The 14,034-nt window shown below is 33.8% G+C and overlaps 1 long non-coding RNA gene across 2 annotated transcripts in view; it reads left to right on the top strand.

Annotated features, from left to right (window-relative positions):
• Positions 1-1,469: 1,469 nt before the first annotated feature.
• The window catches only part of LOC110349525 (uncharacterized), an 86,449-nt gene continuing 73,884 nt past the window's right edge, over positions 1,470-14,034 (top strand). For both annotated transcript variants that reach the window (XR_015448890.1, XR_002395549.2), the window contains exon 1: positions 1,470-1,747. This is a non-coding gene — a long non-coding RNA (uncharacterized LOC110349525). The remainder of the gene's footprint in view (positions 1,748-14,034) is intronic.

Here is a 14,034-nt window from a genome sequence, read left to right as displayed (position 1 = left end):
AGCAACAGCACTGGATACTGGTGGACAGCTGGGTGAGAATGCAACTCCAGGCCAAGGAAATTCTTTTGATCAATGCAACTAAAATTGACAGTTGAAGCTGTAATTCATCAACTACCAAATTTCCTAGCAGCTAGGGTATGTGTTTGCCCTGAAGAAGGGCTGGACTGAACATTACAGTATCTGCTGTAGGAAATATGTGTGTTAGAAGGCAAGGAGCCTTTCTGAGAAAATGAAGCAGGACAGCTGTCTTGTAAAGGGATCGTGATGAGATGTCAAGATGACTTTGTGACATGTATAGTGCATCTTTTGCAAGGAGATATGCATGTAAAATTATAGTTCCCAGTAGTGAGTTCAGCTACTATTTATACTTTTTTAATCAAAATATTCAAGATTACAGGTCAGCCGAGGTGGTGCACACCTGCAATCCCAACACCCAAGAGGCTGAGCAGGAGGATTACCAGGAGCTCTAAGCGAGCCTGTGCTGCACAGTGAGTTGAAGGCCAGTCTGAACAACATAGCAAGACCCTGTCTCAATAAATCAAATAAATAATACTCAATATTATTTAGGTAGAAATATTATCTAATGAAATATTCAAAGTACAGATTCTTACGTTGCACATGGCATTTTCTTTTTGCATCATTTTGTAACAGTATTTCTGAGAGGTCATTCTTTTTCAGTGCCAAACTCAATTCTTGCCCTAAGAAAACGCTGGAAATGACTCGAAGAGACAGCATTCAGAATCCTACCGCAATGAAAGCGTAGCACAAAGTTCAATTTTACTTTTTGGAGTCATGCTTGTCTTGAATTTTAGATACACTGTGTAACACTTGGCAGGAGCTTAACATTTAAACCTCACTTTTTTTCCTTTGTAAATAATGACATTGCTCGTTAGGCAATGTAATTTTAATTTTAAAAAAGGACAAATGTGTTAAATGTTTTAAAACAACCTGTCATATAAACTAAGCATGCATCAGCAGTATACACTAGCTGTCCCATAACCTGTATGTTTATACTAGTGAGTGGTGTTGAAACAGAAGCTATAGCAATGGCAACAACAGTCCCCCAATTCATTCATAACTGTTCTCTCCCAGCAGCCCTCCTGACGCTCCTAACTTTTATGTGGATACTTTTAGCATAAAAGCTAAACCACCTAGATGAACCACAAATAATTTTAACATTTTATCTGATGTTAAAGTACACAGTGTGACCAACTAGTAGGTTTTGTTTTCCCACATCCATTTCCCTGAGGTTCATAGATTCTTGTTCTGCCTGCATGTTTTTAATCAGTTAATTTAGTCAGCATAATTGCAATCTGAACTTGATTACTTTCACTAAATTAGTACAGGTTATGGTTATATAAAGTGTACAAAACAAATACACATATGGAAGATATCAGGGAAGAATTTTCAATGTGAGCAAGACAGATGATGCATGCATGTTACCATGGAAACCCTGTAAAAAGACTTTATTCCATGGCTTAGCAAGACACCACAGAAAATTTCCTTTTTATATGAACCATTCTGTGATAGAGGCACCCACAGAGCCTATTATTTGAATTTAAGGAATCAGGAAAAAAAGTGATTTTGCTTTTTCAGGAGAAATTCGTACTTTATTACCTGAAAAAAGAAATAAAGTGGTTCTTATGAATGATTTATTTTGAACAAGTAACTGCAATATAAATGGAATAATCCTTGAAGAATGAAGAAATCCTGAGCAGTAGTAATCTGTTGAAGCAAAAAAGATCAGGTAAGTAGGCCCTTTTTCTGTAGTCCATTAAGGGCAGAGAAAATAATGATTGAATTGAAAGGAAAACGGTATATTTCAGACCACCTAATGACTTTGGGAGTCAAGTGAAATGTACCTTGTGAGGTTAGAGAAGTGAGTATAGTCTATTTAAGGAAAATTTTAATTTTATACTTAAATTGCTTTCCCTCTGCTAGGCCCTAGAGAAGTCATTCTCTAATTTTTAATGATTTTGCTTTTCTGTGAACTAGTTGGCAAATAGAACTATTACTTTTTAAATTATGTAATAATTATTATAAAATGATCATGTAAATTCTTCTTGGCCATAGGATGGGGATGAAGATAGTCAGGCGCATGTGTATATATATATATATATATATATATATATATATATATCAGATCTATTCATTATACTCAGATTTTTGTTAGGTCACCTATTTATTTTTGTAGTGTTGAGAATTTGCTAAAAGAAGTCAGATAATTTTTTTAAATAACATTTGTGCTTGGACTCACTCTTCTTATCATGTGTTTCGTACCATACAGCTCTGCCATGGTGCCACAATATATTGTGGGGCAAGATAATTATAGTTTAAGGCGTTGGGTTTTTTTTTATTGTATCAGGGATACCAAAGTGTATTCTTGGGCTGACACAGTGAACAGTGCAGAAGTTATGGGTCCTTCATTAGAAAACATTTATGTTTGTTCCTCAGCATCATTTAGAAATTATATTTGCCATGCAGGAAAACCTGACTTAGAAAATGTACTGATTCATGTCAAAGATAGACTATTTACTAAATGGCAGGATACATATCTCTTATTAATTCTCATTTCCTGGAGAACCCTGAAGACTTTTGTTCCCAAACACATTCATTCTTCCTGGAAAACACCACATGGAGAATTTTGGTTTAGAGACTCCTTAATTTTGGTGGATGGAACTTAATACTGGGAAAGTATTACTTTAAGCTACAGCTTTAGCTGTGCTTTCAATGGGCCTTCCCAATTCTCCCTCAGGCCCACAGATTCTGAATACTGCAAAAGTGGTATCACAAAGGGGCTCCTCCATCACTACTGAATTCCATTCATTATAGTGTTGATTTGCTGATTTCAAAGAATATTCACCAGGTTCTTATTCTATTAATGTAAAATCTTTATAAAATATTGGATTTTGGTGCTAACAAATGCCCTAATGGCAGAAAAGACAAATTCAATCTTTGCAGTTTTCTAGTTCTATGAAAACAAACTGTTGAGTGAAGAAATTCAATGCAGATAGCTCACAGTCATGGGCTTCATATGGACTTCTCCAGATACTCAGGCATAGCATGTGTGTACCACTGATGTCTATTCTATTGTAGCAAGGATGAGATCTCTTTGTTATAGAAGTACACACTGAAGTCAGCAGCCAATCAATCTTACTGTTCTCTTCAATTGGTTAATACTATGGAACCAATAGAAATTTGAGTCCACATTCAATCAGTATTTCTTAACAAGCCTAACATAACAGGAACTATTGTTTCCTAAATAACTCTAACACCACAATATAAACCAAACTCTGTAATTTTATTTCTGGACTTCAGAGTTATATATCAAGTTAAAGATGAAGGATATTTAAATTGGAGATAATTTAAAATACATAGTCATCACTATGGAAAAATATTTTGAGTGTTCACACTTACAATTGTTGAGAAATTTTCAAACAATAAGATACATGTTCAAGCTTGGCTTGAAGCCTCTAGACAGCAAAACAAGCAATCAATAAACTGATGAGGTAACATACAGAATGTCAGAAAATATTTCCCAACCATTTATCTGAGAATGAATTAATAAACAGAAGATACATGGAATTTAGAAAGTGTAACAATGAACATAAAACCACTTAAATTATGGGCAAAATATCTGGATAGGCATTTCTCAAAAGAAGAAATATATTTGGCCAATAAATGTAATAAAAGGTTCGATACGATTAGCCGTTAAGAAAATGTAAATCAATTTATCATGAGATTTCACCTGACTTTGTTAGAGTGAACAGAATCTCAAAATCCTAAAAAAACAACAGTGCTGAAGACTATGGAGAGAACAGGTGAAACTCATAGACTGCTGGTGGGACTGTAAATTTCTGCATCCATTACAGAGAAGTGTAATGAAGATTTCTCAAAAAAGAATAAAAACCAAATCACTGTATGTTTCATGATCTTACTTCTGGGTATATATGCAAAGGAAATGAAATCAGCATACCTAGGAGATACCAATTCACCCATTATTTTTTTGGCTCAATTCACAATTACCAAGGTATGGAATCAACCTGTGTGCACATCAATGAATAGATGGAATCTCTCTCTCAATTTCTCTCTCTCCCTCTCTCTCTCTCTCATATATATATATATATATATATATATATATATATATATATATATATATATATATATATGAAATCCTGTCACTTGGAGCAAAATGGATGTGACCAGCACTTGTTATGTTAAATGAAAAGGGCCATAGACTGAAAGACAAGTACCACATGCTCTACCTCACATGCGAAAGCTTAAAATATCAACCTGTTTGGAATAGTCATTACTATTGGTTGATAAGTTGTGTGTGAAAGGATAGATAAGAAGAGGGTGCATTTGGTAAGTGAAGTAAGGCTTTGTAGTGATTCCAAATGGGGAGCAGTGAACGAAATGTCACAGAGATAAATTGAACAAATGACCCAGAATATTATTATTATGTTCTTTAAACTAGAGAGGTGGAAACAAATAGATATTGAGTCTATCTGACATTTTAAGTGCCAGAATTCTTTCTTTTTAAATTAAAAGCTAGAATTTTTTCTCTTTAAATTAATAAACTCATTCTAGAAGTCCTTGGAGATAGTAGAATAGCGAATGCCACGGATTATAGAAAACCCAGCATTTTTTTTTCATTATTGTGAATGTTACCTGATTGTGTCGACTTGCTTAAGAAAAACCCAACTAAATTGGATCAGCAGAGTTCTGGGTGTAAAAGGTCCATCCTAGGAAGGATTGTCACCAGAATGGTATACAACGGAAAGGAAGAAGTACGTCTCGATTCTGTTTCTTCGGAGAGGCTCCAGTCTTCATCTTCATGTTGGATGTCGTCTCCTGGCTTCCAGAGCAAACCCTTCAGCCTCCTGCTATGAACTCGCATGGCACACTGCAGTGGCTTCCGGCCTTCGACTGGGTCCTTCGCATCCCTAGAGCACAGACAGACCCTCTGCGGTCTTCCTCTCCTGACTCCGTGGGCCATTTTAAGCCTATCTTGTAAGTTCTTATATATTTGCACATCTTGCATTAAATCTGTTTCTCTAGTAAGCACTGACTGATACAAATATATTTATATTTACTCTTAAAGAAATGTAGAAATTATCAAAGCACCTCAAAGTATTTTTATACTAAAATATTTAATATCAACAAGTTTATAAAGTTTGCAATAGGTATGTTCACAAATATTATGCAAGTATTTTGTTGAAAAACTCTCATAGTATTTTCTGTATCGGCAACCCTTTTACATTCCCACTACTAGTGCACAGGGTTTCCTTACCTTCACATTTTAGCTCACACTTGTTATCTCTTTGTGATAACAGCTATCCTAACGTGTGTGGAATGATATCTCATTCTGGATTGTATTTACATTTCAGCGATGATTATGATGCTGACTTCCTTCTTTTATACTTGCTGGTCTTTTCCCCCTCCTTTCTTTCCCCTTCCTGTTTTCCTTCCTTGTTTCATCCTTCTGTGTGTGTGTGTGGGGGGGGTAGTATTGGGGACTGAACTCCTAGTTGCTCTGCCATTGATCTACATTCTTCCCAGTCTATTTTATATTTTTTTCTGAGACAGAGTCTCCCTAAGTTTCTCAGGCTGTTGTGCACATGCTATCTTGCCTTATGAGTACTGCATCTTTTTCAAGAATAGAATCTAGTCCTGTGCCTCCTTTTTTTGGCTATTGATTTGTGTGAATTCCTTAGATATTTTGTATATTGACCTCTAATTAGTTATACATTTTCAGATACTTCTTCCCTTACTATTGGCTGCCTTAGTGTTTGCTTTGGTGTGTAGAAGCTTCTTAGTTTGATGCAGTTCTACTTGTTTATTTTTGCTTTCATTACTTGTGCTTTTGGTGCCATATAAAAATATCTTTGCCAAAACAAAGACAAAGAAATCTTTCCTATGTTTACATAAAAAATTTGTGATTTTCTATTTTTTATTTGTTATTGATCCATGTTAAGTGATTTTTGAAGTTATGGAAGGCAAAGACCTGATGTCATCTTCTTTTCTTGTTTCTTTGTGATTATCTTCTTGGGGTAATACATTTATTTCCAAAACCATCTATCACTACCCGTATGCAACATTACTGTACTACACAGTAGATTCTCTGCCCTCAGAATCTTTGTGCCCCAGCTGTTCAGCTCTACTTACCCCTTAACCTTGGAATACACCTATTTATTTAGTGATCTTACTGATATCATTATTTTTAAAGCCATTTTCTGTTTCTCATACTCAATCTGAAGAAGTAGACCTAAGCTGAAGAGCAGTATGTTTCCCTTGCCTTTCACAGTACACAGGGTCTGTTGCACTCCTGTGGACCTAGAGCTCTACATGGTGGTGAGCATGGTGGTCAAGCAGAGCACTGCACCACTGAGATTCTGATTCACTGCAGGAAGCTCATTCATATCTGGTGATCAGACTGACTCTACCGAGTTGTGACAGACTTGACAATTTCTCTGGTATCCCCAGAGCTCACTAAGTAAGAAAAGACTATCATATTCAGGTGAATATAGCAGCTAATCTGTCTGTACAATATATCTATGGGCTCTTTCTTCAGTATATGGTGAAAAGGGAGCCCTTTATCTGAGTACTAGAATTAAAGTCCTACTGTGTTCTTAAGATTCCTGGATTGAATCTTGAGTTGTATTATGAATGCAAGTTGCACATTGCAACCACTGTCAGATTAAGAAAATTTCCACAACTTTATCAATTCTTCATCTAATATACACAGAAAACAAATTTAAAAATGGATACATGGATTTACATAAAACACAAAAGCTTAAGGAAACAATTAGAATGAAAGAACAATGGACAGAATGGGAAAAAAATCTTCACACACTATAGATCTGACAAAGGGTTAAAATGCAGAATATAGAATGAGCTCTAAAAACTCAATAGAAAATAACCTCAAAAATATGCAGTAAACTTGGAGAGATATTTCCCAAGAAAGATACACTATTAGCCAATAAATACATGAAAAAATTTGTTCATTATCAGTAATTATCAGGGAAATTTAACTGAAAACTACAAGGTATATCACTTGACTCCAGAAAGAATGCTTGTTATCAAAATGACCAAAGATAATGCGTGCTGGCAAGGATGTGCAGAATAGGAATATTTTCACACTGCTGGTGGGAATGCAATTTAGGTCAGCCATTAAGGAAAACATTGCATAGGTTCCTCAAAAGTTAAAATAGTACTAGAATATGACCCAGCAACCCAGACCTGGGTGTTTGACTAAGGAAATGAAATTAGTATATTGGAGAGATTGAAATTAAATTAGTGTGTTGGAGAGACAGCTGCATTTCCATGTTTACTAGAATATGTCTTATGATGACCAAGAAATGGGGTATTGCAGGTGTTCAGCAACTGATAAATGAATAAATACAATGTGGCCATGATACATAATGAGAAAAGAAAAAAATGAAATCTTATCATTTACAATATGATTGAAACTAAAGACAATTATGTTAAACAAAATAAGCCAGGCACAGTCAAACAAGTACCATGTGATCTCACATAGACATTTACATTTCAGTTTGAATTTATTATTTTCCAAAATGTATTTCAATTCCATATTAATATGTTACACAGGTTATACATGGTGAATTAATGAGAAAAATCAGAAAAAAAACAACATGAAAGAATTAGATAAACTTGAGAAGAACTACAAAAGGCAAAACCTTCAGACTCGAGAAACATACAGATACATGTCACAAATGCACAGGAGTTCAAGTGACTAAAAATAAGTCATTAATGACCCTTGGAAAGCCTATGTTAAAATTCCATATATATTACAAATTATGTTTAGAGTTTTGCTTCTATTGCTACATAATGAACAAAGTCAGATAATATTTTATTACTACAGAAAACAAAATTTAGAAGTAGACTGATAGTTCCATACAAGAATTTGAACCAGTAGCATTGTCTTTATCATAAAATGGAGAAAGTAAAATATATATTGGAGAATATTATGATCAATAAAAATATTTGGAACATCCTATAACAATTTAATAATATAATAAAATAAATTGTTTTCATTAACATATGCAATATCTTTAAAATGCATATTTTAAAATAATTTCTACTTTTATGACTAAAGAATGCCTATGAGAATTTTGTTTCTCTAATATGATAGGCTAGGATTATAGAGAAAATATCCTGGTGATGAATTACTAAAAGTGCCCAATGAATTTTAAAAATTATTGTTGAGTAATAATTTGCATATAATTGAATTCAATAAATTTAAATAAATAATTAGGTATTATATAATCATTGCCATGGTCTATTTACCTAAATTAAAATATTAAAATCATTATTATATATATATATCCAATAACAGAGCATCAAAGTATAGGAATAAAAAATTCACAATATTAGCTGAATAGATGAATCTATAATATTATTGTAGTGTAATACAATGTGACTAATTCATAAAAGAACTACAAATAAGATCAGTAAGGACATGGAAAAGCTAAATGACACTACCAACCACTCTGTGACTTGTGAGTAGCTACATATGTCAACAACAGAATATACAATACATTTATATTTCCATAGTATTACTTGTATACAGATATTGTTTTATTCTATTTGTGCAAAGGTGATTAATTTCACTATGAATATTATTCTGAATGCTCCTGTTGTACCTGTGGAATTATATCTCTAAGGTATAGACTTAAAAGAAAATTCTTAGGCCCTAGTTTATAAGCAAATTAAAACCTATTGAACAAGCCAGGCACGAAGGTGCAAGCCAGTAATAACAACACTATAAGGGGCTGAGAGGGGGATTGCAGATTTGAGCCCAGTCAGGGCATTTGGCAAATTAGTGTGACCCTTTTTAAAAGTAAAAAAAATTTTAAAGGCTGAGTATGTAGCTCAGTGCCAAGGGCCTGAATTCAAATGCCACTTTTTAAAAGTTTAAGTACAAACGTGCTTGCTTTAATTCGGTTACATCATGCAATGTGGTCAAGTGCTTTATATTGTAAATGTGACGTAGGAAAACTTCGTGAAGAAATCATCTGTCTTTAGAACTAGATTAAATAATGAAGAAAAGTAATAAACACAAGGGCATAACATGAATAGAAAATATATATAAAATAGAGAAAACAAAGTTACAATTCAATTCAATGAAGAAAATAATATAATGAATAAATGTTTGCAGGATTTTAATGACAACAACAAAGAAATCACACACAAAACTGTAACTATAGAAATTCAGCAATTAAATAGATATAGATGAATTTACAAGTCTAAAAGTAGAAAACTACAAAGAACTGTATTCCAACAAATTTAAATCTCAAGAAATGAATAAAATTCCTTAGCTTTCTCAGTTTTATGACATGTATTTATCAAATGCCTACACTAGGTAAACCTGTATCCTCATCTTTAGCTGTTTTCAAGTCAACTTCAAGAGCCAGAAATCTGATAAAAAGCAATGAAAGTGTAAAAGTAATAAAACTTCCAAAATGAAAAAGCAACAGGGAAAAAATAAGAACCAAAATATATAATATAAAGGTACAGATCCCCAGTGATGAATGTCATCACACTGCATACCTAAAATGAACCAATAAACTTAATGAATTAAAAAAAAAGAAAACGCAAGAATCAAAATTATCATTCTCACCGATTCAGATTATCTATATACAAACTTCACAAGTATGTGCAAATATAAGAACTATGGGCCATAACAAGTGTTTCATATAAATATCCATGTAGGGTTTTATTTACATGATGAAACCCAATAAAAAAACTTTTAATAAAATAGTATCTCCAATGTAACAAAGTTAAAACATTTTATATGAAAGCAAATCACAAAGTACCGGACTGTCTTTTTGAACTTATTAAACTAAACTAAATTTGACTTAAACTATTAATCTGTGGAAATGTATGTGATGTTTACTGTGTGTCAGGATGAAGGGTAGAGAGGTATAAATTGATCTACAACATAGCTACAATTACAGTAATAATTGCATAACTAAAATTTTCAGTAAAACATATTTGAAGAAAAATAGTATATTTAAGACACTATGTAAAGGATAGAACCAGACATGACAAATTGTCCTATAAGTAATTTTCCCTATTTGAAAAATAGTAATTAAGACAAATACAATGTTAATGCAGTTGTCTGTGCAATGAAATTGACCAATGGAGTAGAAAAGAGAAAGAGAGCCATAAATGCCCAAAATGTATGAGAATTCTACCACTGGGCTTTCTTGTGGCAAAGATAAGCTTCTCCACAGTTGGAGCTGATGCCTTCTGATGATCCGAGAGGGAGAGGGAGAGGGAAAGAGAGAGAGAAAACTAAAATGCATCTCAGTTTCACGTGTCACAAAATACTACTCCACATGGGTTACATACTTCAATGTGATCATCAAAATTTTAATGCTTTAGAAAGAGCGTGGGAGTATGCATTTATTATTCCTTGGAAGAGAATTACCTTTAAAAATACAGAAGGCTTAAATCATAAAATAATACATGAACAAGAGAGTAGGTTAAAATGAAGAATTCCAGTTGTCCAAATGACATAATACATGCAGAGACAAAACAAAGACGAGATATTTATAGCTCAATTAAAACAAGAAACACAAAGTTAAAGAAATTTTAAAATGATATTTAATATCAAACTTATTTGAATCAATAAGAAACTTTTAAACCTCAGGAAAATGAGAAAGAGATATAAATAAGCCTGCTACAGAAAGCATCCATAACTGAAAATATGAAAATATTTTCATCCTTATTATCATAAGAATGCTAAATGGATGCAAAATAGGACTTCACCCCTACCGTATTTTGTGAAGTTATTACTTAGTATTTGGTTGAAAATTGAAAAATATATATATATATCTTATGAGAATGTAAACTCATGCAATTAGTCTGAGAACAAATTTTGCGTTAAAGATGAATACAACCCAGAAATCTAATTTAAAAATATACCAGAAGAATTTTTTGCATGCATTTGAGAAAGAATTTATAACTATCTAAGACTTTGTCATAATAGATAGAATTTAATATGCTTAGGATATAGTTTGAAAATAATGATGAAATTATTTACCATTATAGTATTTAAAGCATAAATATCAGAATTTGGAAATCTACATAGTTATCATTGGTTGATTAAGAGCAGCTGATGTTATTGGTAGTAGTGATGTGCCAACTTCACTTGAGGAAGAAGGCTGTAGCAGGTTAGCAGAGCCCTGAGTGTGTCTGTGGATGACTGGCAGGTAGATAGCAAGCTGAAGATCCCCCTGATGTGGGGGCACCAGCCAACAGGCTTGCAGCCTGGGAGGAATAAAGATGGAACAAAGAAGGAAGAGTTCCTGTTCTCAAAAGACCTCTAGTCATTGCTTTTGTCTCTGGATTTGCTCTCCAGTTTCTCCAAGTTTTCAATACTCACACCAGCAAATGGACAGGGAGGTTTCAGGCCTTCAGACTTAGACCCCTACACAATCTTGAGCCTCTTGTGTGGCTTTCTTCTTCTTGGTAGTGACAAAAGGAAGAAAGGAAAGGACTGGATTGCACCTTTATGCCTGAAGTCACATCACCTGTGACGGGAAACCTCCCACTCCATCCCCTCTGTGAATTGTGCACCTCCCCTGACAGCTCCATTTTGGAGATGAGGCCTTTTGAGGAAATTCCACATCAAACCACAGTGATTATAAACCCAACAATGTATATTCTTTTACAAATTATTTTGGCATGAAATGAGTTTGTTAAATTCAAGATAAATAAAACAAGTGAGGTTACATATTTTAGGGTCTGATTTAACAGACTTGCACATGTTAAAATACTATACACCATTATTACTTTCTGCATAATTTTTAAAAGATAAGGAATGGTGTATTTTGACATATTAGAAACCATATTTATTTTTTAAATAGTGAATTATTTGGAAAGGAATGTTAGTTCCAGTAATGAGGGGAATTGGCTATTTGGTCCTTCAACAAATCTATAAATTCATACTGGTTCAATTACACACTCTGTAACATGGAAATTTCTAGTTTGCAAGTTATGAAGTTGTACATTACATATACAAACATGCCATTGTAAGTTAGCCTTCCATATCTGTGGTTTCCATATCTGCACTATCCACCAACAGAGGATCCAACACGTTTATTTAAAAATAGCGTGTCTATTTCATATGCACAGAAGTTTTCTTGTCATTATTCCCCAAACAATAAAATACCATAACTACTGATGAAACGTTCACATTGTATCAGGCAGTGTGGATAATTATAGGTGACTTCAGTAGGTGGGGAGATGTGATGAGGTCATGCCCAGGTCTACACCAGCTGACCTTGGAGACTTATGCATCTGAGAGTTGTGCAACCTCGAGGGGTCCTGACCAACCCCATGCACACAGGGGCTGTCGTGTATTCTTACAAGGATTTGTTCAGTTCATAATCATTTCTAGTATTGTAAGTAATGTTGAGAGTACCTTGAAAGGATAAGAGATGTAATACTTCTGGATAATGGACATAATTGGATTAGAATATTCACTTGTAACATTTTTGTACTATCAATTTTCATGTTGTTAACAAATAAAATGCTGAAATATGAGCTAATTCTACATATATTAATCTGCATTTGCTACAGAAAGCAGAACAAATTTTACATCTTTGTGAATGCCATTATTTAGTCACTGTTTTGGAAAATGAAAGGGTACAGTTTTGATTTAGTGAATTCTCAATTAGCTGTATTTTACCTTGATTTCTGAGTTACAGTATTTTAATACCTATTTAACTTTGATACTATTTTCTTTTACCATGATTTATGTTTAAATGTTAGGCTAAATTATTTGGGGTGATTAGAAAACATTTTTAGTGGAAGGATAGCAAAAAAATATAATCCACATACCAGTACAACAGACATTGAATGACAAATTTAGTAATATATTCAAATAAATCCACACACCTACCTGTATACATACAAAAATACAAAGTCTCTGCCATAGTCTACAAGCCAAAAGCTCTAGTTGGATATAACAGGATAAGAATACTTACTCTCACACTTTTAATCCCATGGAACATCAAAATATTATAGACAGTATAAAATGCTCTGTAAAATTGCATAGTTTTATTTCATTCTTTGTCATCTGTAAAGCATGTCATCTTTTGTTCTCTGAGCATTTCTCAACATTTAGTTGAAATCATTTCATGGCATTTGGCAGCTGGGTAGCTGCTTAACAGCCATTTCTTTTTCTAGTTCAGTTTTCCTCCCTTGTCATCACCTCTTGGCAGTTTGAGTTAAAACTTTTTTCTTCTACTTTTGTTGCAAACATTTAGATCAGGAGATAGTAGTAAACAGAAATGATCACCCCTCCCATTGTGTCTCCAAAGCTCCAGGAGACCTAACCGGTCTTCATTAAGTCAGAGATGTGGTTAAAATATACATTGAAGGTTTTAATTAAAAATACCATTATTCTAACAGACATATTACCATTAATTCTTCTCAAAATACTCCCCCTTGCTTCCAACATACTTATCTCATCATTGTTTTAACTTCTGAAACAGTTCTGAAAGTCCATGTTTGCAAGTGTCTTCAATTGAGCTGTGGCTGCCTCAATATCCTTAATCAACTCAAACATCTACAGGCTTCTGTCAAATAACCCATTAAGCTCAGTCCTCGCCCACCTTACTTACTGAATCTGGCACCAGGTGACTTCTGGTCCTTCCTCAAAATCAAAATGACCATGAAAGGTAAGCCAAGGCGGTCACATCAGTGCAATTACAGACACAGAGGAGGATCTCCAGAACTGCTTCAGAAAGTGGCAAGAACTATGTGATAAGTGTGTTTGAAGTGAGGGGGAGTATCTTTCACTGTAATAATTTTTAATATAAAAATCCCTAGTACTTCTTTTTTCTTTTTTTTTTCCTAGTACTTTTGATCATATCTAACTCCTTTAAGTACTAAGAGCAGATGACCCTCAGAGGTCACCTGTTTGCAAATGCAAGGAACTTAACCTTTGATTTTGCCCAGCAGCCTCAGAAGCTCCTGCTGCTGACACTATTCACTTTC

The sequence above is a fragment of the Heterocephalus glaber genome, unplaced genomic scaffold (genome assembly GCF_053883595.1).
Source record: "Heterocephalus glaber isolate CG9 unplaced genomic scaffold, H.glaber_assembly_v1.0 deba00000594, whole genome shotgun sequence".
Taxonomy (NCBI): domain Eukaryota; kingdom Metazoa; phylum Chordata; class Mammalia; order Rodentia; family Bathyergidae; genus Heterocephalus; species Heterocephalus glaber.
This window is presented reverse-complemented; position numbering and strand designations above follow the sequence as displayed.